At 40.2% G+C, this 26,534-nt stretch overlaps 1 protein-coding gene across 2 annotated transcripts in view; it reads left to right on the top strand.

Moving 5' to 3' along the window:
* Positions 1-26,534, top strand: part of ptprk (protein tyrosine phosphatase receptor type K) — a 467,398-nt gene that overhangs the window by 44,677 nt on the left and 396,187 nt on the right. The window lies entirely within an intron of this gene.

The following is a 26,534-nucleotide window of genomic DNA, read 5'->3' as shown; positions in this document are numbered from 1 at the left end:
AGAAAGGGGATGTTTGAAGACAAAGTATTTTTAATATGTAGTATTATAGAGGTTGGTAAAGATGAGTATGATGACTGAATTAGTTGTAGTGTAGGATCAGATTTGGGTAACTGCATGAATACAATGAGTGTTAGACTTATTGGGACATCTTGGGACTAGTTGAATTTGATGAAGGCAGGAAAATGATTTCAATAACTATGAGGCACAAGAGACTGCAGATGCTGGAATCTGGAGATTCAAGCAATCTGCTGGAGGAACTCAGCAGGTCAAGGAGCATCTGTATGGGAGGGGTGGGGTGGGGAAGCAATTGGCAACGTTTCAGGTTGAAACCTTGCAGCAGGATTGAGAGGGGAGATGGCCAGTATAAAGAGGAGAAGGGGAGTGGTGAGACAGGAGTCCAGGGTGATTGGTGGACTGAAGAAGGGTGAAACGTGATGAGCAGGTTGTGAAGGCAGGGAGGGGGGGATTGGTTTTGGTGGAGTTGGTAGACAGCAGCAGGTGGATGATAGATGGAGGCAGACACGGGAAAAAAAAATTGAGAGGCAGATGGAGTGGGGTGGGGAGTGGTGTCTGAAGGTCGGAGATAGCTGCTGGAGGGAGATGAGCAGGAGCACATGGGGCAGCCAGTGCTGGAATCTGATAAGTAAAAGAGGAGCTAACAAATGAGATAAGGATGTGATCAATAGATATGAGCGTGGGGATGAATTGTTCCTTGTAAAAGTTGTCAGACCAAAGAAAATTCCATCTGCTAGTTTGGTTAAGTTATTTGAAGAACTATCTTGTTCTTTGATCATCATCTGTGGAGTAGCTGCAAGGGGCCAGGCAGTCTTCCCTTGCCTCTGCTTATGTTTTTTGTAATGGGATGCTTTTAGATCTGCTGGAAAAATTAGTAAGAGGGCAGTTAAGTGGTACTACTTATAAATGGGTCGAAATGTCCCAAACAATTGATGTTGATATTCTTATGAGCCGTTGTTCAAGTTGCCAGTGATAATCTTGTCCCCATTACATTTAACCTCCTATTCAAACAACTTTTATGTTTTTAAGTTGGGATAATCTTTGCTGGATGGCCTTGTATTTCTGCACAAAATGATTGTCTCTCAGGACTGCCATGTTTAATCTTAAATATTTTGTGCCCCCACATTCTGGACACTTCAATTGCTGGAAATCGACTGCTATGGGCTACCTTGTCCCACTTTTCTATAATTTTGAACCTCTATATAAAATCATCTCCTCTCCACAATCTACCCCAATAAAAATGGTCAATTGTAATAGAATTTTTATTTTCCATAAAAGGCAGCATTCAAGAAATTTTGTGCAGTTGCTATCATCTCTATAGTCGGAGATACGAGATTCTGCAGATGCTGGAATCTGGAGCAACGCACACAAGAAGTGCTGGATGAACTCAGCAGGTCAGGCAGCATCTATGGAGAGAAATAAACAGTCAACGTTTCGGGTCGAGACCCTTCATCGTCCTGATGAAGGGTGTTGATGTTTCGGGTCAAGATCCTTCACCAGGACTATGAAGGGTCTCGACCCAAAACTTCGGCTGTTTATTTCTCTCCATGGATGCTGCCTGACCTGTCGAGTTCCTCCAGAACTTTTTGTGTGTGTTGTGTCGTCTGTATAGCCCTTGTCTATTCTTTACCATAGCTATGCTCTGTACCATAGCTATGCTCTGTACTCCTACTGTGGTTTGAAGATTTATACAGATTCATTATAGTTTAAATTCTTTAAAAATGTTTTTATTTTGCCCTAGAACTCTATTGTTCTTAATTACTCGAAACACTGCATTTATTTCTTGAGAAATTTGAGGTTAACATTCTCATGTTTTGACCATCACCTAAGCTTCTGTCCCTTCCCTCAGTTGTTGTTAGAATTTCTGCTTTTGAATTCATCTGGCATCTTGCCAACATTGTCTCTAAACTGAAGTTTCAGCCCAAGTTTAGCCTGAATTAATCATCCAGAGTGGGGATTGAAACTTGACCTTCTGATTCGCAAATAAAGATGTGTTACTGAGAATGTTTATTATTATTTTGAATTAAGAAGTGTTAATTTCTGGTTGTTTTGATTGCACTACGCTGTGCAGCTTTAAACATTTCTAACTTTTCAAAGCATGATTCATGAATTAGAAGGATTTTGAAGAAAAGCAGTACACTAAATATTTTGATGTATGAAGAAAGATTTACAGGCCTTTTACAGTGCAGACAGCCACATTGATAAAGCAACAAGAGGTTTCCAACTTCGAGCAACATAAATGGAGCAAAAGAGAATTTGCCAACCCAAAGTCCTCAAATGACCTTATCGTGGTGTTATTTTAAACACTTAATCACTACAAATTCTTACCACTCAAACCGTTGTGAACAGACGACTTTCAGGTAAATGCTCATCATTTGTGTTGCCATCAGTGGCAGTTTCAAATTAAAACATATTCAGCAAGATGACTGTTCAGTGTTATTTACTGTTGACTGATTTTGAGCAAAGTTGGGTATTCAAGCAGCTGCTAATAATTACAGCAGGCAGTTCGATAGTGAGCTTGGCTAAAGTTTCAAGTCACCTGTTTGAAGCTGTTTAATCGCTCCACTTCAAACTGACCTCCATAATTGTTTACAGTGGAAATAGCTTCTTGAAGCTGTTAAGTGAGTCAGCTTTCCAATGTGCTTAATGGGCTTCTTGTCTAATTCTGCTGCTCTGTTGGTGGATGCTTCACTTGTAAATTCCAAATTGTTTTCCAAATTTGAGTTGCATTTTCCAAACTGTGATCCAATTCTGAAGTTGCATGTCCCCAGACTGACAGTGTACACACACGAACATAGTTCATAATAAAATATAGGAAAAAAACTTTCTGGAAGCATAAATATTTTGTGCATTTCACATATATCCCCGTAAAAGGGTTGAAATGGTTATAATTAAATATGTATGTATTATCACTTTTAAATACTGTTAATATTTTTGAAGTGCAAAATGGCAGCCCCCTCTAAGTAATCAAATACTACAACTTTTTAAGGTCCATTACAAAATTCCAAAGTCAATTGCATGAAAAATATTGCTGATTTATCACATTACAATTTGTTGGGTGAAAGAAATAATGAAGAATAACTGCTATACATAACTTAGAAGTATGTCATGGCTCTTCCAGATAATTTTAAACTTGAGGTATTAAGGAAATTTGTTTTCGGATCATTTAATTTCACATAAATGCACATTGAACTAAAATACTTCTCTTTATCATATTTAGATATAGATTTTATCTTATTGGGTAACATCAAGTTCTAAATTTAAAAGCCATGATCATTCAAGTAAATAACTATATTGAATCAAACATTGTTTTTTCCTCTATGATCTGAGCAATACAGTGTATAGGATATTAATATTTTTAAGGGAAAATCTTTGGACCAGTTTTTGTTAACAAAAATAATAGCACACTCCATTATTAAATTGTGAATTGAACAGCAGTGACTACAGAGATATAATTAAACATGGCAATCAGGAATTTTCTGTACGTGCCCTGCTCTTCCTTAAGCTTTTGCTATAACTGTATTTAGTTAATATACTCTGCATTGGAGGACAATGAATTTCCTTAGCAGCAAATCATTGAGTGTGGAATAGTACACACAGAATTTTATTCAATGGTGGCTTTTTGGAAAAGAAGTTAGGTTAGTTTCTCATTGCTGCCCTATTACTGCATTCTAAATTTTAATTCTTCTTAGGGGATAAAGAATTTTTTTCCTCATGTTCACTCTGATGCTTTAGCCAATCACCTTGAATCTGTGCCCTCTGGCTATTGAACCTTCAGACCTTTTAAACAGGCTCTTTATTTTCTTTCATGATTCTAAACTTGCTTTTCTAAGCTCTGCTTGTTCTACATAGTAAAGACAGCACCTCCATTTTATTCAGTGTGTTGAGTTAACTGAAATCTGTCATCTCTTGCGAACCATTTTCCTTTGTACCACTGCAAGTCCTTTGTACCCTCACTAAAATAGTTGTGTCCTTCCTAAGCATAGTTTGTAAAGTTGGTCGCAATCCTCCAGCTAGGGCCAATTTAGTGTTCTATATTTACCAGGAATAATTCTGTCTTTCGCACTCTGTGCCTCAAGTGATTAAAACCACGATCCCATATATTTTTAACTGCTTTGTTACCCTGCCCTGCCATTTTGATTTGTTCAGAAACAACCCTCATTCTTTCTGTTCTTCAACAGCCCTTTTCTCCATTACCACTGTAGAACATAGCTTGTATAGATTTTCCCCAGCCTCCCTTCCAAAATTACCACCTTGCACCTTACCGAGTGGAATTTTATCTGCTATGAATCTGCCATTTTTAGCAGCCTGTGCTTTTGTGCATTATATTGTGGTTACGTTACTGGACTGGTAGCTGAGTGGCTTGAAGGTTAGGAAATGCATGCTCAATGACAGCTGCAGAATTAAAATTAGCTTCATTTAAATAAATGTGGGATGAAATGCCAGTGTAAGTAATGATAACTGTGAAACTTCCAGATTGTCTTAAAATTCCATGTAGCTTATTAATGTACCTTTGCAGGGGAAATCTGCTCTTTTTAACCAGCCTGACCTTTGTGATTCTGGACAAACAGAAATGTATTTGACTCCTAACTAACTTTGTTGGATGATGTGCTGCAACAAACTGTTATGAAAGTGAGTAATAAAACTAAATCTGAATGGATTCTCAACGTTAAACTATGCAGTGAATGTCACAAGGCGAAGATGGATCCTGACCAATCGTGAGCACCCTGGGACTTATTCCAACACACAAATAAAGCAACATTGTACTAAAAGTCATGTCATGTGCTTCTCCTATCATTGTCCATGTGTCTATACTGTAGCAGGGGTTGAGGTTGAGAGGGAGGGGTCTGCAAATATTCATGAAATTCTATGGCATCAGGCCAAACGTGAGCAAAGAGATTTGCAGATGGCAACCTCCTGCCTTCCCTCAACCAATAACTCTATGTTCAACGCCCCTTGGGGGCAAAAAGTACTATGGATAACCAGGGAAATTTTGTGGTCCATCACCAGGGATGAATTAGTCACATCATAATTGGCTGAGCTGGGTAAATCCAGAAGGATGAAGCTCTTAGACTCTGGTGGGGGAGAGAAAACCAGTATTTTTTGACCTCATTCTAGAGAACCCATCGCGCAAGACTGAGACGCAAGGAACTGCAGATGCTGAAATGTGGAGAACAAAACAAACTGCTGGAAGAACTTGGCGGGTAAAGCAGAAATTGTGGAGGGAAATGGGCAGTCTTTGTTTCAGGTCAGGTCCCTCCATCTGGACCTGGTCTCGATCTGAAACTTCGACTGTCTGTCTCCTTTTACATTTGCTGCCTGACCCACTGAGTTTCTCCAGCAGTTCATTTTTTGACTTCATGCAAGTTGTGTGCTACTACCACTATGCTAAATGGGATAGCTTCAGAATGGATACAGGAACTCTCAAACTGGGCATCCGTGAATTGTTGATCTATAATCTGTCATCTTATGGTCTGACGTATACCCCACTCAGTTGTTTATTGTTAAGCCAGGGGTTCAACCTTGCTTCTGTGAGAGCTGCAGAAGAGCATGTCATGTGCAACATTGGATGAGGCAAATGAAGAGATGCCAAATTCACTATTAGTTATGTTTTAAACAGACACTGGGGTGTGTTATATGTAGAGCTAAACTATCCCACGATGAACTGATTTGATCCAAGCCTCAGGCTAGTTTTGATCTACTTTGGTGTAATGAGAAAAATATTATTGATAACTTGGTAGTTAAGGGGCTTTGATGGAAAAGTGATCAAATGTGATTCTGTTTTATATAAAAATTGAATGGTTAAGATTTGAAAAATTAGTATATGGCTTACAATAACATGTATATCACTTCAAGACAATAAAACTTGACAGGAAGTGGTCCAGCCATGATGATTAAAGGAAGTTAAAGATACTATTATATCAAAGGAAAAAAAATGTATAATATTGTGAACTGAAAGCAGTCAGCTAAAGGACTCTGAGAATTTCATAAGTCTGCAAAAAAAATACCGAGACATTGATAAGGAAAGTTATAATATGAGAGCAAGCTAGCAAGAAACATTAAAAACAGACTTTGAGCTTCTATAGATGTGTATATTAAAAAAAAGGATTAGCTGAAGTAAATGTGGATCATTCTCAGACTGAGACAGGAGAAATTATATTGGAGAATAAGGAAAAGAAAGAAATTAAGCAGCTATCTTGTGATTGTTTTTCATAAAGACTTCTGGAAATACTTGAGATAGATGTCGAGGGAGAGAAAGGAGCTAAAAAAAAACAAATAGTGTGTTATTATGTGTTGTTATGTAGTTATAATAAAGAATTACAGTTCCCAGTAGGCAATGCAAGGCTCACATGGGGAAACAGGAAGTGGCTGGAAAGAGCGGGAAAAGCAGCCAGCCTGTCTGTTGTAAGTCTGTGCAGTCTGTTTATTTTTAATAAATGTTCAGATGTTAAACCCACGCCAAGTTTGCCTTGTGATGAAGAACAAACATAACAATTAGTATAGCAGACATCAGTAAGTCTGAAAGACAAATAAATTGCCAGAACCAGATAACCAGTATCCTTGGATTTTGAAGGATGTGGCTATTGTGATGGTGAATGCACTTGTTTATCATCTTCCAAAATTCAATTGGTTTTTGAGTGAGTGGTTCCCACAGATTGGAAAGCAGCAAATGTAACCCCACCATTTAAGAAAGCCAAGAAAGCAATAGGAACCACAGACCAGTTAGCTTAATATCTCTGCACGTGAACCTATGAATTAGGAGCTGGAATAGGCCATTTTGTAATTTAGTAAAGCCATGACAAATCCGATTGTAATTTCAACTCCACATTCCTGCCGATGCTGGAAATTTGAAACAAAAACAAGAATGCTGGAAGCATTCAGCAGGTTAAGCAGTATTGTGGAGAGAGAAGCAGCTGCTGTTTTGGGTCAAGGGCCGTTCATCAGAACTGGAGAAATGTGGAAACAAGCATGTTAATTTGCAGATAAAAGAAGGAGGGGGAGACAATAAAGGAAATGAATGTAGACCAAAGCTGTCAAGGTATCAGTTACATTCCCTTGCTTATCGAGAATCTATCTACCTCTGTCATAAAATTAATCAAACACCACCCATTTGAGGAAGAGAGTTCCGAAGGCTCATGGCCCTCGGAGTGAAAATTTCAATTCATCTGTGTCTTAACTTGCTTAACTCTTATTTTAAAATAGTGGCCCAACATCCCCTCCATATCCAACCTGTCAAGAATTTTCAGCATTGCTTGTTTTTAAGTAATTCCGATTTCACTGTTCCAAACAAGACAAGTCTATCCAGCTTTTCCCTTGTAAGACAATGTGCCCTTTCTAGGTATTGGATGAGTAAATCTTTGTTGCTTCCAATACATTACATCTTTCTGTAAACAAGGAAGCCAGTACTATACATATTACTTCAGATGTGATATTGCCAATGACCTGTACAATGAAACATTGGCTCTCCTATTTTTAATTTCCTAGCAATGAAGGATAACATTCTGTTAGCTTTCTTAATTACTTGCTGCACCTGACTGTTAGCTTTCGACAAATTGTGGACAAGGACACTTGGATCCCTCTGTATCTCAGAGTTCTGCAACCTTTCACAATTGAGATAATATGCTTTTTTTCTTTCACCTGCCAAAATGGACAATATACTTTTTTCCCTACTGCATAATGTGTGAAAATGCAAGAATGTATTTTTAAGGAAGTGTTAACAGGCCTCATAGGAAACAAAGGATTGGACAGAGTTGGCATGATCTACAGAAGAGAAAATGTTTGACAAATCTCTCGCTTTTTTTCTGAGGTTGTGGTGAGTAGAGTTGATTGGTGGCATTGGAGATTAAACAGACTTTGTCTGTACTCACTTGGGTTTATGAGAAGGAGAAATAGTCTCGTTGAAATTATTACTGGGCTTGGTAAGGAATGATATTGTCCCTGGCTGGGTTGTCTAGAACCAGGGGACTTGGTTTCATCATAAGAGATGAGTCATTCAGGCCTGTGATGAAAGGAAATCTTAGTCACCTGGAAGGTAATGAATCTTTGGAAATCTCGCTACCTTTTAGAATGTTAATAGTGACTCAGTCAGTGAGTATATTTAAGAAAAAGATTGATAACTTTTGGATATTAAGGCATATAGCATTAGTACTGGAATGTAGCACTGAACCAAAGGGTAAGCCATGACTTTTTCAAATGGTGGAACAGACACAAAAGGCCAAGTGGTCTATTCTTCCTTCAAGAATTGTTGGGGGTGTGATACGAACTGGAGAGACTGGGGAAGAGGTGTTTGGCTCTCAAATAGAGAAAGCTTGTAGACAGTATGAGAGGGAGGATAGGCAGGTGATAGAGAAGGGACGTGCTCAGACCAGCAGTTTGAGATGTGTCTATTTTAACGCAAGGAGTATCGTGAACAAGGTGGATGAGCTTAGACCTTGGATAAATACTTGGAGCTACAATGTGGTGGTCATTACAGAGACTTGGATGGCTCAGGGACAGGAATGGTTACTTCAAGTGCCAGGTTTTAGATGTTTCAGAAAGGATGGAGGGAGGCAAGAAGTGGGGGAGCGGCACTGTTGATCAGAGATAGTGTCACAGCTGCAGAAAAGGTGGACATCATGGAGGGATTATCTACGGAGTCTCTGTGGGTGGTGGTTAGGAACAGGAGGGGTCAATAACTTGGTGATTTTTATAGGCCGCCCAATAGTAACAGGGATATCGAGGAGCAGATAGGGAAACAGATCCTAGAAAGGTGTGATAATAAGAGTTGTTGTGATGGGAGATTTTCATTTCCCAAATATCGATTGGCATCTCCATACAGCAAGGGGTGTAGATGGGGTGGAGTTTAAGTGTGTTCAGGAAGGATTCTTGACACAATATGTAGATAGGCCTACAAGAGGAGAGACTGTGCTTGATTTGGTATCGGGAAATGAACCTGGTTAGGTGTCAGATCTCTGTGGGAGAGCATTTTCGAGATAGTGATCATAATTCTATCTCCTTTTACAATAGCTTTGGAGAGAGATAGGAACAGACAGACTAGAAAGGCGTTTAGTTGGAGTAAAGGGAATTATGAGGCTCTCAGGCAGGAAATTGGAAGCTGTTCTCAAGGAAGAGTATGGAAGAAATGTGTCAAATATTCAGGGGATATTTGTGTGGAGTTCTGCATAGGCATGTTCCAATGAGACAGGGGAGTCACGAGAGGATACAGGAACCGTGATGTACAAAGGCTATAATAAATGTAGTCAAAAGGAAAAGAAAAGCTTACAAAAGGTACAGAGAGCTAGGTAATGTTAGAGATTTGGAAGAGTATAAGGCTAACAGGAAGGGACTTAAGAAGGAAATTAGGAGAGCCAGAAGGGGACATGAGAAGACCTTGACAGGCAGGATTAAGGAAAACCCCAAGGCATTCTACAAGTATATGAAGAGCAAGAGGATAAGATGTGAAAGAATAGGACCTATCAAGTGCAGCAGTGGGAAAGTGTGTATGGATCCGGAAGAAATAGCAGAGGTACTTAATGAATATTTTACATCAGTATTCACTACAGAAAAAGATCTGGGTGATTGTAGTGTGGACTTGCAGCAGGCTAAAAAGCTTGAGCATGCAGATATTAAAAAAGAGGAGGTGCTGGAACTTTTGGAAAGCATCAAGTTGGATAAGTCGCCGGGACCGGATGAGATGTACCCCAGGCTGCTGTGGGAGGCGAGGGAGGAGATTGCGGAGCCTCTGACGATGATCTTTGCATCATCAATGGAGACGGGAGAGGTTCCGGAGGATTGGAGGGTTGCGGATGTTGTTCCCTTATTCAAGAAAGAGAGTAGAGATAGCCCAGGAAATAATAGACCAGTGAGTCTTACTTCAGTGGTTGGTAAGTTGTTAGAGAAGATCCTGAGAGGCAGGATTTATGAACGTTTGGAGAGGTATAGTATGATTAGGAATAGTCAGCATGGCTTTGTTAAGGGCAGGTCCTGCCTTATGAGCCTGATTGAAGTTTTTGAGAATGTGACTAAACACATCGATGAAGGGAGAGCAGTAGATGTAGTGTATATGGATTTCAGCAAGGCATTTGATAAAGTACCCCATCCAACACTTATTGAGAAAGTAAGGAGACATGGGATCCAAGGGGACATTACTTTGTGGATCCAGAACTGGCTGGCCCACAGAAGGCAAAGAGTGGTTGTTGAAGGGTCGTATTCTGCATGGAGTTCGGTGACTAGTGGTGTACCTCAGGGATCTGTTCTGGGACCCTTATTCTTTGTGATTTTTATAAATGACCTGGATGAGGAAGTGGAGGGATGGGTTAGTAAGTTTGTGGATGACACAAAGGTTGGAGGTGGTGTGGATGGTATGGTATGGCGGGCTGTCAGAGGTTATAGTGGGACATAGATAAGATGCAAAATTGGGCTGGGAAGTGGCAGATGCAGTTCAACCCAGATAAGTGTGAAGTGGTTCATTTTGGTAGGTCAAATATGATGGCAGAGTATAGTATTAATGGTACGACTCTTGGCAGTGTGGAGGATCAGAGGGGTTTTGGGGTCCGAGTCCATAGGATGCTCAAAGCGGCTGCGCAGGTTGACTCTGTGGTTAAGAAGGCATATAGTGTATTGTCCTTTATCAGTCGTGGAATTGAATTTAGGAGCGGAGAGGTAATGTTGCTGCTGTATAGGACCCTGGTCAGACCCCACTTGGAGTACTGTGCTCAGTTCTGGTCGCCTCACTACAGGAAGGATGTGGAAACCATAGAAAGGGTGCAGAGGAGATTTACAAGAATGCTGCCGGGATTGGGGAGCATGCCTTATGAAAACAGGTTGAGGGAATTCAGCCTTTTCTCCTTGGAGAGACGGAGGATGAGGGGGGACCTGATAGAGGTGTATAAGATCATGAGAGACATTGATCGTGTGGATGGTCAGAGGCTTTTTCCCATGGCTGAAATGGTTGCCACAAGAGGACAGGTATAAGGTGCTGGGGAGTAGGTATGGAGATGTCAGGGGTAAGTTTTTTACTCAGAGTGGTGAGTGCGTGGAATGAGCTGCTGGCAACGGTGGTGGAGGCGGATACGATAGGGTCTTTTAAGAGACTTTTGGATAAGTACATGGAGCTGAGAAAAATAGAGGGCTATGGGTAAGCCTTGTAGTTTCTGGGGTAGGGACATGTTCGGCACAGCTTTGTGGGCTGAAGGGCCTGAATTGTGCTGTAGGATTTCTATGTTTCTAAGATGAATTACTACTTTTAGCATTATTTTAGTTCAATTAGGCTGAACTTTAATTTTCAAGTAGGTTGCTAAATTCAATGCTGCTTGCAATTCTATTTGAGAGAGCATTTACTTTATAAAGCAATCTTGGTACATGATGTATGTTTTGAAGTGCAATTGATGTTGGAGGGAAAGGTAGCCAAATTTACACAGTGAAGTGTCCCATTCATGAGTGACATGACCAGGTAAAGGCACTGCACCATCTTAAGAAGGTGAAGAATTCAGTAAGTACTGCAGTATGATGTTAGTCTGGATTCTGTGTAAAATCTCTAGAGTGATACTTCAACCTACAACCTTCTGAATCAGGGCTGAAACTTGTATTTGGATATTGATTACAGTGTGTCTGTGAAACCAAAACTAAAAATAGATTGCAGGACTTGAACCAAAACCATGATGGATTAATATTTGGGATTCTTCATATACTTGCATTATGTGGAAGTAAATAAATACATGAGCAGTTTATGTGGTCATTATTCAGTTAAGGAATTGTGGTAACTTATTAAATTTGGCAATGGCTAATCCATATTAGCAGAACCTGAAAACTCCAATTTAAGTGTGATATTTAATCCAGACCTCGTGTCATTGCAAATGTAATAAAAATGTAGTCACTTGGGAATAATCCTATTACATCTAAACTGGATTTGACGCACGCAGAATGCACAGGTAGAAATGCACAGGCTAAGTATGTAAGATTCAAACTGAACTGAATTCCTTTAACTCCGTAATGTGAGCTGATTATCATTGAGAATGAGGACTGAAAGGGAAAACATAAAAGAGAAAAGAAATGTTACGATGTTAGTTAATGTCTTTTCTGAAGCAAGGAGCTGAAATTTCAATATCTTATCCAAGCCAGGAATTTTGAGATCAAAGATTGTCCAAGTACTGCTAAAAATACACTGTCCTCTAATTCAGTACCAATGTTACTGCAAATATTCCAAACTTTTTCTTCCTCCTCATTGCAAAAACAAAACAAGGCCTTTTGAGTTTTAGTTTCTGTGTTCTTTAGGCAGCATGATCATACTTTTCATAGTTTTTAAGTCATGAAAATTTATTGTTAAATCAAATCCTTGGATTAAAGGGATAATGCACCATGGATGCAAAATCACAGCAATAGGGAATATTGTCATTGAACTACATCAGTAAGTTGAAATTGGGGGTGCAAATTTTGGAACTTATAGGCATCATAAACACACAAGTGTAGTCAGTATTGAGGAATTTGGTAATAGTCTTTCTTATTCTTCTGTGGGATATGGCATGGCTGGCATGACCAACGTTTATTGCCTATTTCTAGTAACACTTGTGGGGTAGCAGAAAGCTGAAGCCTTGAACTGCTGTTGTTCCGTTGTTAAGTGCTCCAAGTGAAATAGATTGCATGACTTGGAGAAACTTTAATGTGGTGGTGTTCCCATGTGCACTTGGTCTGCGTCTTCGTTTTGTAAGGGGCTTTCAAAGAGGCTTTGATGTGTGGCTGTCTACTACAAGACTAGTTGGTATTTAAAAACAAGTCAGTACACACTACAGCTGCAGACTGCTGATGGCGTTGTGAGTGCATATTTAAGGAAGTGGGTGGGTACCAATAAAACGAGTTGTTTTCTTCTGCAAATTACTGAGATGCTTTGTGTTGAGTTTTGTTCATTGAGAAGGTGGTGATGAGCCATCTTATTGAACTACAGTTCTCTGTTCAGGTAGTCACAGTGCTTTCTTATGACAATGCCACAGGCAGATGGTCCTAATTTCATCCATCGTGACTAGTGCACATCCTGTGCTCTGTTGGAATAGTAGTGTGAAGATTAAACTTGTACTCTTAATGTTGGCCTTGAACCAAGAGCCTTCTAACGTAGAGGAAAAGCTTGCCCAATAGCAAATTTATTCAACCAAAGCAAAGAGTTGTGAGGTCACAGCATTTAGTTCTTCCACAAACTTTGCAGTTTTGTCATCAGTTCCATCCTTTCATAACATTGTCTTCGACACACAGTTGATTTTTAAAAAAATAACAGACTTATTCATAGTGGTTACTAACTTCACCTCCACATCAGATTCTGTGCTCACTGCCTGAGCTGAGCAACTGGTTTAATTCATTCATGCCTTCTCTTTTCCAGACCTGACTCTTCCAGTGCCCTGTTAGCTCGATGTCCACCTTCCTCTTTAGCTCACCAAAACTCCATTTCCAATCAAAACATTTCTCTATAGCTTTGCTTAGCCATAAAAGCTTAGCTGGGGAAAAAGAGTTTTCATAATTGCACATCTATTGGTAGGTGGAACAGGCTTTTATGCAAGATGCTGGAGGAATTCAACGGATCAGGTAGCATCTGTGGAGGGAAATGACAGGTGGGAACAGTGGGGGAGGGGATCCTGTGGGAGGTGTGTTTGGATGGGTGGAGGAGGAGAAAAAAATGGGGTGATGGCGGCTGGGGTGAGTGTAGGAAGGACTGGGTAGATGAGAGAGAAAAAGGACGGGGGGGAGCACTTTACTGGAAATTGGAGAATTAAGCGTTCTTGCCATCAGGTTGTAGATTACGCAGGCGGAATATGAGATACTGTTCCTCTATTTTGTCCTTTTACTCGCCCTAACTGTGGAGGAGGCAGAGGACGGACATGTAGGTGTGGAAATGGGGAGGAGAATTAAAATGGCTGGCAACTGGGAGCTCCAGACAGCCATGGTGGACAGAGCCAATTGCTTGGCGAAGTGGTTGCCCAGTTTGCGCCCGGTCGTACTGATGTAGAGGAGGGTCTCTTTCCAGATGAAGGGTTTTGACCTGAAATGTCGACTAGCCATTTCCCTTCATGGATGCTGCCTGAGCTACCGAGATCCTCCAGCATCTTTTGTGTTGCTCCAGGTTCCAGCTTCTGCGGTCTCTTGTGTCTCCAGAGCAGGCTTTCAGATGTTTTAGACTTGAGGCTTGTAGAACTTACTTTTTCAGTCTTTCCATTTCCCTACTTCTCTGAGGCTGTGATGCAAACCCATCTACATTGTCAAGCATTTATTCAGCTTTCCTAATATCTTTGTGTTCTGTGTTGCAAGATCAGTTTGGAGACAATATAAGACAGTACTCTATTCACAAAGTTATGATGTTGGTGGTGGTTGACTGCAGAATGGTTAGTTGCATAATTTTAATTGTAAGAAATTGAACTATAACAGCTAATGTAACAATAATGTAGTTATTCTCCAACTGCAGGATCAAACAGGCACAAAGTTCGATTCCACAGGGTTGAGGCAAATCACCACATTTGCTGAGGTCATTGAGTTTGGAGCAGACTAAGATTAAATGTGGATATTTGCTTTGACTGTATGAAATGATTCCCATGGACTTGGAACAAGGGGATTGCTTGCCTTGTGATTGGATAGAAATTTGATCTTGCCACTGATAGTATTTATTATATAGCTGTGACTCTTTTGCTTTTCACCTCTCCTTGGTTCAGAGTGCCTGCATACTGCCATTTGCAATGATTTGATAAATATATTTTGAATGAGCATGCCATTATATTTTTCACAGATTTCACTAAGATCCACAACTTGTCTATTTCGCAGTCAAATAGCAGTCCAGATTGAGGAGGAAAAAATAGAACTTGGTTATACCAACCCTAATTTACAAATGCAATATTGGGGTGGTTTCCAGATGTCATGTTGAAATCTCAGATCTGCTGAAGTGTCATAGACCTGAACTTTAACTCTTTTTCTCTCTCCGCAGTTGCTGTCTGACCTGTTGAGTATTTCCAGCTGCTTGCTTTTATTTCAATTTTCCAGCATCGGCTGTTTTTTTTTGATTTTTCAATGAAAGATATTGGTGTTCAGAGGGACCTGGGTGTCCTTGTACACAAATCACTGAAAGTTAGCAATTACAGCAAGCAAGTTGGAAGGTGGATGGTATATTATTTAGAACAAGTATATTTTACTCCATTAGATCAAGGCCTGGTGAAACTGGAGTATTATGCGCAGATCCAGACTCCCTACCAAAAGAAGTATGTATTGGCCATGGAGTGCAATGTAGGTTCACTGAATTGACTTTTGGGGTGGCAGGTTTGACATATGAGGAGAGGTTAAGCAGAGTGGAACTATGCTCTCAAGATGAGAAGAATAGTTGGTGTTCGTATTGAAACATACAAAATTCCTATGGATTTGAGAAGGGAGATGCAGTGCTGATATTTCCCCTTGCTGTGGTGTCCATAATAATCAAATCAAGTCTCCAATTAAGGCATAATTATTTCAGACTGAGATGAGAACTAATTTCTACACCAAGTGGGTTGTGAATTGTTGGAATTATCTGCTAAAGGGGGCCTTGAAGCTTCAGTTACTGAATATATTTGAAATAAAGGTTTTCAGGTATTAAGGAAACGGGATATGCAGTTAGTGCAGGGAAGATCAACCTTGAACTGTGGAACAGTCATGAGGGGCTGAATGGCCTACTGCTTCTGTTTCTTATCTTCAGAAGCTTTGCACTGAGAGTAACATCTCCATCAGTGGAACAACCTAGTTCATTTTACACATATTAAATTACTTATTGAAATATTTTCACTGTTTGGTACAAAAGTTCAAGATGATATATTGAGATAACCTGTTAATCATTTTCTGATGTCTCTGGCTGAGCAATAAGTGTTTAAGTATGACTTGGAGAATTCAAGAGTGAAATCTGAAAATGTTAATAACTAACTTGTTTGGGTATTTTATTTTTTGTTTTGCTGCTAACAGTGATGCTGTAAAAAAGAAACCAAGAATTGAACTTTTGCAATAAGAATGGAATGGTGGTGCAGCATCCTCAACTCCAGGGTCCTGGATTCACACCTGACCTTAGGTTGTCTGTGTGTAGAGTTTGCATGTTTTCTAAGTGACCACATGGGTTTCATCCAGGTGCTCAAATTTATTCCCATATCCCAAAGTCGTGCTAGTAGGTGCAGTAAATAACTTTTTAATGTAGTTTAATTGCAAGAAGAATCGAAGTGGAGCTGGTTAAGCTTTTTCCAGCTGTTTCTGCTTTTAATTTAATATTTCCAGCATCTGCATTAATTTGCTTCTAGAAACCAGCTTAGATGGTCTCTCTGATAATGGTAGAGAGAACTCCACGAAACTCTTCTTGCTGACGAGAAAGAATATTGGAGGGAAAATGGCTCAATGTATTTTAAACATTGTTTATTAAGAGGTTAAGTTGGAGCATATGTAAGCCACATAGTCTCTTGAGTTTGCATCTTCATTCTTAATTCTGTTTTCCCACTGTATTCCCATTCCCCCCTTTACCTTGGTGTTCAAAAGTCTATTGATCTGTCTCAGCATTCGAGACCCTCTTGGGTAGAGAATTGTAAAGATTCACAATCCTTCAAGTAGGTAAATTACTCCCTTGTCCGAATTGGATTACCTCTTATCCTTGGATTCTACTGTCCATGTCCAGTACAGTGCAGCCAGAAAAAAAACAAACAGGCTCAGCCTCTTTCCATTCCTTTCTAAAAAAAAAATTGTGTTTACATTATTTTACCCTTGTTCCACTATTACCTGGCATAGTTTTATCATCTTTTCCATTGAAAATTAGGGCACAGGAATTTGAGGTGGAAAAGCTCTATTAAAATTCATCACCAACCATAAAAGAACATGTGGTCACCAGGTGGCACAGAACTTCTGCAAAGCATTTTGATCTGCTATTTTCCATCATTAACTGAAAATTTGAATGCTGAAATAAACGTTTTTTTCAGCAAAGGTGCAACTTTGTACTAAACCACAGCAATGAAATCCAAAAAAAAAGTCTGTGGGAGGTTTAGTGTGGCTCAGTGCTGGATCCTCTGCTTTTCATGAAATATGTGTATGATTTAGACCACAATTAAAACTGGAGACACAAGAAATGCTGGAATCTGGAGTAATACACAAAAATTGCTGGAGGAACTCAGCAGGTCAGGCAGCATCCATGGAGGGAAATCAATAGTTGACGTTTTGGGCCGAGACCCTTCATCAGGAATGGAAGGGAAGAGGGCAGGAAGCTGTTTGGTGAATACTGAGGAAGAAAGCAGTGTACTTCAGGAAGGTAGTAAGGATGGTAACAAACTCAGGGTCCAGAGATGTGTAGGGTAACACATAATGGTCGGGCAAACAATGCAAAGGAGTATAAAATGATAAGTCTAGCAGACTATCAGGAAGCCTCTTCACAGATCTCGAAGATAACAGGCCAGCTTTCTTTGCCATATTTTTCTATCATTCTAAAAATATTAAATTGGCTGTAGAACATTTTGATATCCTGAAAGGAACGTGAATGGCTATACGAAATGCATTTCATATAACCATTCACAGTTCTTTCTTTCCCCCTCTCCATTTGTCCCTTTTCATCTCTCCCACCTCCTTTTGCTGTGATCTCTGCAGTTTGCCAGAAAATAAACTGACAAGGCAACAAAATGGTTCTTGTGTGTTATTTTCACAAAGAATGAGTGGTGGTAATCTTACACTGGGAATATAGGAATTATTAAAGGATAAAAGGCAAAGGCCATTTTGTCAACTCTGAGCCATCCTGGTTGTCACATGATATACTGATAATGAAGTTAAACTTCGTTAGGCATTTCGAATGTTAATTTATAAAGAAAGAATTTCAAATTTCCTGATGCTTCTCTGGACACTGGAATCTGGAGTTGAAACTGCCCATATTGACTCATTCATAGTTATAGAGTCATTCAGCATAGAAGTGAGCCCTTTGGCACACCATACCCATGCGACCTTTTTTCCCCATCTACATTAATCTCATTTACCTGTATTAGGACCATATCCTTCTATACCTTGCTTATTTGTGTCTGTCCAACTACCTCTTAAACGTAGTGATTCCATCACCTCAGCTGGCAGTATGTTCCAGGTATCAGCCACACATTTTTAAAAAAAAATCTTGTCTTTCAGATCCCCTTTAAATCTCTTTCCTCTCACCTTAAACCTATGTCCTCTAGTTTTTGATACCCGTTCTGTGGGGAAAAAGATTGAGCATTTACCTTGTCTCTGCCTTTCATAATCTTGTATACTTCCAATAGGGGGAAAGGCAGAGTGATTCTTCAGTCATCCTTGCCTCCTTGATTTTGGCTTCAGTAAGTTTGGTTACTGCAACCTCATTAGGGCCAACAGAAACCACAGTTATGAAGAGCAGGTATGAGAGAAACAAAGGAACTGCAGATGCTTGAATCTTGATGAAAAACACTATGATGCTGGAGGAACTCAGTTGGCTGTGCAGCATCTGTGGCCCGCCTGCTTTTCTCCACAAGAGCAAGTGCGAGTTCTGTACTAACCTGAAGGCTAAAATCTCCTTGAAGGAAAGATGACTGTGAGATGGTTTCCCGAGCAGACTGCTAAAACCATTTGGTAGAATGACTCATTGACAAAACTCTCAAACCTGCACCAAGACCTCAGTTAACTGGCAATGAGAGGGGCCTTTCCCATCATATCCTTCTGCATGGCCAGTCTTACTCCCTCAGTACACTGCCGTTGATGTGGCTGCAGTGCAGATGACCCGGTCATCCACCACCTCGTGGACTGTGTTTGCCAAGAAGGTCTGATAAAGGATGCAGTGGCCCTTGTCAAAGTTCATAGTATATGACAGAGGACTGCGTAATCTGCAAGATATTCCCTGGGATGTGTACTGAGTCAAATATTAACAGCTGCTGGGAGATCAGCCAGAAAAATCTCGGTCTGCCAGAAGCTTGTTGGCCTTCCAGTGTAGGGAAGGTGTCCAGAAGCAAATGCTGATGATTGGCACATTCAGGGGTGCAGGAATAAGTGGTGAATGATGCACTAAAGCTTGGTGCATCACCAAAAGAGGCTTTGTGGGGGAGGAACGCAGCGGAGGATCCTGTTGCCAGCGACCACTGAAGGGCTGGGCCCTGTGAGGACTCTCAAATGCTTCATGGATGTACTATTTAAGGAAGAAACCTGACTGACATTGACACATTGTATTATGTATTGAATTGATAGTACAATGAATGTTGAGAAAGATGTGTACTGATTATGTATACTGTATAATGAATTTGGTACAAAGTAAAATCCAGATTTAAACCATTGACCCTGCACATGGTTTTCTCCACAGAATACACTGCCACCCCACATTTCAGGGGCAGGGAGGTTGCATTCCTAGAAAATGGTCCATATTGCTATTTCTCTCCCCCCCCCCCCCCCCCCCCCCCCCATAACACATAGTTGCTCCTGGATGAACAAATGCGAGTTGAAAAAAGATGTTTATTTATTTACTGTTTTTTTTCCACAAATTCCATAAGAGTGAGTTTTATTCAAAATTTCAAATTTTAGGATAGTGATTTGTGAATTCTATGTGGGCAGATTTCCATTACTGGAACAGCTGTAACATGGAAGTTGCCTGTAATATTTTTGAAATGAATACTTTTTGCCCTGTTGAAGACTTCCCCAATTTCCTCGCACTTTGGGAAGGTACTGCTCATAGTCTGATTATTTAAATACCCCTCTTGCTCTGAACTGATACAGTGGTTACTGGAGGCATAATCAGCTTTGTGCAAAATTTTGGGCTCTCCATTTCTAATAAATCAGCATGAATCACTGCACTACTGGTGCCTTTTTAATATCCAGGTAGTTCACGAGAGAGAAATTAATCTACAATAACTCAAACTTTCCAGTGTGAATCATTTTTTTCAAATCATTCCAACTCCTAAATCACACAATTGCTTTGTTATTGTGCCAGACATTGCATGATGAAGCCTATTTGGATGCTGTTGCTGAACATATGACAAACTATTATATCACCATACAATTTTCTTCAGGCTTGAGTACAAATCCCATTCAATTGATTAATATTCCAAAAATTTATTGCCTAAGGCTGTTGTTGGTTCCTCCCAGGTTGCTTAGCAATTTTAAGTTTTGTTTGAATGAACTATCATGAGAATCACTATTTAGAAAGCCAGGAAAGTATGCAGGACCGGAATTTCTGGATAAAACCAGAAAGGGGGAAGGCAAAATCACACAGCTTTCTGTAATAGCTTTATTTTGCTTTTGTTTGATTTTTGGGAGGTGGATATTGCTGGCAATTCCACCATCAACTTCCCACATGTGCATGCCCTGAACAGAGGGAGCTGCTGGTCATGTTAGAGGATATTTAACAGTCAACCATGTTAAGAACATGAGTAATAGGAGCAGGAGTAGGCCATCTGGCCCATTGAGCCTGTTCCACCATTCAATCAGATCATGGCTGATCTGGCTGTGGACTTCGCTCCACCCACCTGCCCTTTCCCTGTAATCATTAATTCTCCTACTATGCAAAAATCTATCTAACTGTGTCTTAAGTATATTTAATGAGGTAGCCTCCATTGCTTTCCTGGGCAGAAAATTCCAACGATTCACTACTCTCTGGAAAAAAAAGTTCCTCATCTCCGTCCTAAATCTACTCCTCCAAATCTTGAGACTATGTCCCCTAGTTCTAGTCTTGCATGCCAGTGGAAATAACTTTGCTTCCTCAATCTTATCTATCCATTTCATAATTTTATATGTTTCTTTAAGATCCCCTGTCATTCTTCTGAATTCCAGTGAGTATAGTCCCAGGCGACTCACTCTCATAGGCTAACCCCCACATTTCCGGAATCAACCTGGTGGACCTCCTCTGCACCACCTCCAAAGCCAATACATCTTTTCTCAAGTAAGTAGACCAAAACTGCACATAGTACTCTCGATGTGGCCTCACCAGTACCCTGTTTAGTTGCAGCATATCCTCCCGCCTCCCTGCTAGTACTGTGGGTTTGGAGTTGGGGATAGACAAAGTGAAGCTGGCAGATTTCCTCTTTTGAGCATTATTAGTGCATCAGGTGGGTTTTTGCAATAATCCAGTCATTCCATGGTTATCATTAATCTGGTCTGTTTCAGGCAAACATTTGAACATAGAAATGTACAACATACAAACTTACAAAAGTAGCCCATTCAGCCCCTAAAGCCTGCTCCATCATTGCTAATCTGATTCTAAAGTCAACTCATTCCTGCCCATGCTGGTAACCTTTCCCCTTGCTTATTAAGAACCTATGTACCTCTGCCTTGAAAATACTTTAAGACTCTCTTCCACAAGAGGAGATGAAAGCAAAGTTCCAAAGCCTCTCAGCACTGAAATTTTGCCTTGCCCCTGTCTTAAGGTAACTGTTTTTAAACTGTGGCCCCCATGAAGTATTAATACTTTTATAGCAGCATGTTGGTTTACATGTATAAATTTATTTTTCAAATTGTCCACCAAACATGTAGCTCATTCATGTAATATAGTTTGTTTGTATGAAATGATTGCTGTAATGTAGTATGAAATTTGACAGCTGAATAATTTTTGAAGTTGATTCTTCAAATAAAAAATTCAGTCCATGTTCCTAAAACTTCCATTACAAGATACAAATCTTTACCACCTTTCAAATATCGATTCCTGAATGTTATTTGTTCCAATGTTGCCAGTTACCCTCCATTAGCTCGTCCAGTGGCTATCAGTGGCAGGAAACAATTTATTCCCATCATACTCCTGATGGGAATAACAAACTAGTCACGGATTATGAATTGACAACCTATTGTAAAAACTAAAGTGCATGAAATGGTACAATAGATAGAACATTGGTTGTCAAGCAAAAAGTTTAATATTTGAATTGTAAAATGGTTGAAAGCTATCAACTGAAGGAGTCATAGCCTGACCTGCTTTGGTTTTGTTTTGGCAATTTGACCACGTGTTGCACAAAGCCAGAAGGAATAAACACATTTTCCAAGAATTAAAAAGTCGAAAGGTTTGGAAAACAGGGCTATAAAAATCTTGGATGAGAAAAGGATGAATGGAATAAGCAGCAGAACCGCAGAGCCAAATTAATATAGCCACAGTATATGGTCATAGACTGCAATTCACCTACTGAAATAGGTCTAGGGCAGATGCCATCTCCCTGGCCCTACACTCATATCTGGACAGTAAGGACACCTGCATTAGACTGTTGTTTATTGACTACAGCTCTGCCTTCAATACCATAAGTCCAACCAAACATCCCTGGACTCCTAGATCTGGGACTCAACACCTCCCTTTGCAACTGGATCCTTGACTTTCTGACCAACATACTGCAATCAGTAAGGATAGGCAGCAACACCCCCGCCATGATTATTCTCAACAATGGTGCCCCACAAGGCTGCGTCCTCAGCCCCCTACTCTACCCACTATACGCTCAAAACTGCAAGGCCAGATTCAGCTCTAACTCCACCTGCACTCCAGCTTGCAGGTGACATCACCATAGTGGACTGTATGTCAAATAATGGTGAGTCAGAGTACAGGAAGGAGGTAGAGAGCTTAGTGACATTGTGTCATGACAACAACCTTTCCCTCAATGTCAGCAAAACATGAGCTGGTCATTGACTTCGGGAAGGGGGTGGTGCACGTGCTCGTATCTACCTCAGTGGTGCTGAGGTCGAGAGAGTTGAGAGCTTCAAGTTCCTCGGAGTGAACATCACCAATAGCCTGTCCTCAGGAGCTCACCAGCACCTCCACTTCCTCAGGAGGCTAAAGAAATTTGGCATGTCCCCGTCGACCCTCAGCAATTTTTATCGGTGCACCATAGAAAGCATCCTATCTGGATGCATCACAACTTGGTATGGCAACTGCTCTGCCTGTGATCGCAAGAAACTGCATAGAGTTGTGCACACATCATGGAAACCAGCCTCCCCTCAATGGACTCTGTTTTTACTTCTCACTGCCTCGGTAAAGCAGCCGGCATAATCGAAGACCCCACCCATCCCAGACATTATCTTTTCTCTCCTCTCCCATCAGACAGAAGATACAAAAGTCTGAAAGCACGTACCACCAGGCTCAAGGACAGCTTCTATCCCGCTGTTATAAGACTATTGAATGGTTCCCTACAACGATTAAATGGACTTTTGATCTCTCAATCTACTTTGTTATGACCTTGCACCTTATTGTCTACCTGCACTGCACTTCCTCTGTAACTGTAACTCTTTATTTTTGCTTTCTGTTATTGTTTTACCTTGTACTACCTTGATGCATTGTTGTAATGAATTGATCTGTATGAACAGTATGCAAGAGAAGTTTTTCGCTGTACCTTGTTACATGTGATAATGATAAACCAATTTATGTTTCAGAGCCAAAAAAGGAGTGGGGTTGTTCATTCATCAATAAAATATTTGAACTGTGGAGATAAGTAGAACTGGGGGTGTTCAGATATATAAAGAGCTGAAAGTTTTCTGTCAGCAGTTAGTCGTTCAAAGTATTGGCAAATACCAGGGGATATTTTTGTATAAGATTAAGTTTTAAGCAATCTGCCTGTTATGTTTGTTTCTGTTATAGAAAGCTAAATTTTTTAAAGCAACATAGCATGTAAATTGTAGATTTGTCAGGATGATTCCTTGGGTGTGGAACTGTAGTGATAAGGAGATAGCAAGGTGTGAAGATTATTCTTTCCAGAGGGCAGAAAGTTAAGTGGAAATTCTGGCTTTTAAAAGCGTGGAGCATCTGATTCATTCACCATTTCATTTCCCTGCTGGAAGTACTGTAGCCCACTGCACATTCTCTTTTGCATACCATGTCCTCATCTTAAAGCCGGTTGTTTCATATTCTTCCTCCTTTTACCCACAGGTACTAAACAGGTAGAAAGTCGTATACAGATGATCAAATTCTTTAAATTCAGTATTATAGCTTGCCCTTGGAGGACATGAACTTGCGAATTCAGGATTGTTCTTAATTGACTATGAGGCGATCATGCTTAATTATTTTATAAAAATAACTATTTTATATAATGCCTTAAGATACTGAATCTTAACAAGAGGCTTTACAGGAAGGTCTCCCAAGTAATTTGGACCATAGATCATTAAATATATTAGGATGAATGATCTGAGTTAAAGAGGTAAGTAGTAAGGAACTGCTTACTCAAGAAGGGTAAGTTAGAGAATTGGGGATATTTATGGAGTGACTGTATCTTGGCAAACAAGTTCTGTAGTGATTGATAATGATTAAAAATCAGTCAATATTTGAAGTGCAGAGTTCTCTGTTGTACTACCGCAGCTGGTTGTAGAAATAGTGAGAGAAGTCATGTCGAGATTTGAAATCAAACATTAGAATTCTGAAAACTGAGTCGCAACTTAGCTGGTCCCTGTTTATACAGTTGAGCTTGGGATTGATGGATGAAATGGGTTTGCTTCAAGTTGGAGCATGGGTAGCATAGTTTTGGATGACCATGTGTTTGAGTAAAATAGAAGGTGGAAGGTTGAACCAGAAGACCTGGAGTAAAGAGGTCTGGAGGTAAAAAGTGGGTGGATGAGTGCTTCAGCAGAGATTTAATTAAGAGTGGGTCAGGGTTCAGCAGTCACAGAGATGTAAGCATGTGGTTTTGGTGACAGAGATTGAGGACAGAGGTTCAGCTCTGGGTCAGATGAGATGCGAATGGCAACATTCAGTCTTTGATAATTGAAGTTTGGGCTGGGTGGCTGGAGATCGGAACTTGTGGTGGGGCCTGGCTTCATTTGTTTCTGGTATGAAGCTCCAATGATCTGGCATGCTTGTGACTTCGGTGCCAGTTTAGCATCTTTTCTGGACTGTTGGATATTGTTTCTATTAAGATTCCAACCCACTTTCAATTCACTTATTTTTAAGATGTTACCCGGTATTATAATACATATTTCAGTAAACTAGATAAGTTTAAATGGAGTGTGGGAACTGGGCCCCAATGAGCGAAAAGTGAGCACAGCAAACATCTGATGAGTCAGATGCTGAACTACTGGGATTTCCAAATAGTTGCATAGCTGATTAACAGAGTTTTACATTACTCATTGGAAGAAAAATTTCCTGTTTAATATCTGATGTTGGATGAGCAGTATGACAATTTTAGTGATAATGAAGAAATTGAGAAAAGTGGTGATGAGGTTGACCTTCTCAGTTTCTGCTCCTACTGATGAGAGGTGTTAACATGACCGTGAAAAGGCATTTCCATGTGAATCTTCACAAAAGCCCAGTTTTATATCTGTCTGTTGTGTTTTCTTCACTGATATACATGTCAGAGAGTTCTGCAAAGTAATTTTGTTATATAGAATTAACCCTAAAAAGACACAGATGTTGCATTGCTACAAGTTTTGATTACGCTGTATTGTTACAAATATAAGTGTTACAGTATCGATCCATTTGTGAGCTTCATTGAAATTGCACTACTTCAAAAAATTTTAATTTGTGTATGATTGCTATCATAGCATACTTGTCTCAATAGGGGATTGAGGTTTCAAGAATAAAATATGTTTGGAAATGTTATCTGAATATAACTGAGCAATATATTAATAAAGAATTAAATGTTTTAATTTGTCTGGTATGCTTTATTATTGGCAGCCAATGCAGGTTTTAATGTTGGAGACGTGAGAATCTGCAGATGCTAGAATCTAGACTGAAAAACAAACTGCTGGAAGAACTCGGTGAGGTCAGGCAGAATCTGTAGAGGGAAATGGACAGTCAATGATTAGGGTCAAGACCTTTCATCTGGACAGAAAGATCAAGGGGAGATAGCTGGTATAAAAAAATAAGGGCTGGCAAATGATAGGTGGATCCAGGTGAGGAGGGATGATTGGCAGATGGAGGAGGAATGGGTAGAAATAGTGAAAGAGGCTGAGAGGTGATAAGTGAAGGCAACAAAGGGCTGCATAAAATGGAACCTGATTGAAAAGGAAGGTGGAGCACAGAACCATATAAGGGAGTTGTGGTGGGCAGATGTGAACAGTTGGGGTTGGGGAGGGAAGGTGGGGGAGAGGAGGAACCCAGTGGGCAGAGTGTGTCGGACAGATGGAGTGGGTGGAGGAGATGCTGGAAATTGAGTGATGCGGGGTGGGGGTTGGGAGTGTGTAGCAGGAACTGGGTAGAGCAGGAGGAGAGAAAAGGGAGCAGGTTACCTGACTGTTGAATTCGGTGTTCATGTGTTGAAAACTGACCAAAAGCAAACTAGAAGAACAGTACCTCATATTCCACCTGAGTAGTCTCCTTCCTCTCACCTCTTTTAGTATTGGCTATCTCCCCTCTCATCTTTCAGTCCAGGTGAAGAACTCAACCCAAATCGTTGACTGTCCATTTCCCTCTGCTGCCTCACTTGCTGAGTTCCTCTAGCAGTTTGTTTTTTGCTCCAGGTTTTAATTTTGTAGTGAAGGATGAATACACACTAATTAGCATTGATGTGAAGCTATTTCACTTCCATTTGTGTAGCAGCTTTTCTGAAGAATGTTGTTTCCAGCCACTTTGGGGCATAACTTGGAGCACAGGTTGTGTTCAAGTATTTAACTTTTGTAACTTTCAGAGTGGTAGATTAAACAGTGGTGTAGCA

The sequence above is a fragment of the Pristis pectinata genome, chromosome 10 (genome assembly GCF_009764475.1).
Source record: "Pristis pectinata isolate sPriPec2 chromosome 10, sPriPec2.1.pri, whole genome shotgun sequence".
In the NCBI taxonomy this organism is placed as follows: Eukaryota; Metazoa; Chordata; class Chondrichthyes; order Rhinopristiformes; family Pristidae; genus Pristis; species Pristis pectinata.
Note: the sequence above shows the minus strand (reverse complement) of the source record. Positions and strands in the feature narration are given on the sequence as shown.